Here is a 1,265-nt window from a genome sequence, read left to right as displayed (position 1 = left end):
TGTGTGGAGAGGATTGTAAATATACGATAGGATGAATGTAAAACTGATGTTCTCCCATGTAAACTATCACATAATTCACAATCCAACTTTTAAAAAAGAAAATTTTAAATATTTAAAAATTTAAAAAGCAGATATTTCCCTTGGTCCTGTGGGATTTGAACCACAATGTTGGCAGTTCAAACTCACCAGCTGTTCCTTGGAAACCCTACACAGGGTTGCTATGAGTTGGAACCAACTCGATGGTACTAAACAACAACACACTCCTTTTCAGAAGCTACTAGCACACATGGTCTACCAAATAAGTAAATGATCATAGTGACCCTGCATATGGGTTCCAAGGAGCAGCTGGTAGATTTGAACTGTTGACCTTGCAGTTAGTAGTACACCAGGACTACAGACCAGGAAATCCTATGGAACAGTTCGACTCTGCCTTTTAGGATAACTATGAGTAAGATTCAACTTGATCCCACACAATAACAACCCTTATGGTAGCAGATCTCCAAGTTTTTTCTCCACAGGAGCAGTTGGTGGGGATGAACCAACCACCTTTCAGTTAGTAGTAGAGTGCTTAACCACTGAGCCACCAGGGTTCCTTTGTTGTTGTTAGGTGTCATTGAGTTGGTTCATATCCATAACAACCCTACGTACAACAGAATGAAACAAGCTCAGATCCTGTGCTACCCTCACAATTGCTGCTATGCCTAATGTTGCTGCCACTGTGTCAATCCATTTCATTGGCGGTCTCCCTCTTTCTTGCTGTCCCTCCATTTCACCAAGAATGATGTTCTTCTCCAGGCATTGGTCCCTCATGATAACATGTCCAAAGCATGAGAGAAGTCTGACCATCTTGGTTTCTAAGGAGCATTCTGCTTGTACTTCTTCCAACACAGATTTGTTTGTTCTTTTGTCCGTACTTGGTACCTTTAATATTCTTCTCCAGCACCATAACTCAAATGCATCAATTCTCCTAAGGTTTTTCTTACTCAAATGACCTCTTTAATATGTTAAAAAGCAAAGAGGTTACTTTGAGGACTAAGGTATACCTGATCCAAGTCATGGTATTCTCAATAGCTTCATATGCATGTGAACATTGGAAAATGAATAAGCAAAACTATAGAACAATTAATGCATTTGAATTAAAGTGTTGGCAAAGAATACTGAAAGTAACATGGACTGTCAGAAGAACAAACAGTTAGGGTTCTCCTAGAATCAAAGATGGCAAGTCTTCATCTTTAGTACTATGGGCATGTGGTTGGGAGGGACCA

General features: G+C 39.8%; 1 protein-coding gene across 1 annotated transcript in view; it reads right to left on the bottom strand.

The window, feature by feature from the left end:
* USH2A (Usher syndrome 2A (autosomal recessive, mild)) overlaps window positions 1-1,265 on the bottom strand; it is a 1,370,557-nt gene that overhangs the window by 1,061,145 nt on the left and 308,147 nt on the right.

This window comes from Chrysochloris asiatica, unplaced genomic scaffold, assembly GCF_000296735.1.
Source record: "Chrysochloris asiatica unplaced genomic scaffold, ChrAsi1.0 scaffold00009, whole genome shotgun sequence".
Lineage (NCBI taxonomy): Eukaryota > Metazoa > Chordata > Mammalia > Afrosoricida > Chrysochloridae > Chrysochloris > Chrysochloris asiatica.
This window is presented reverse-complemented; position numbering and strand designations above follow the sequence as displayed.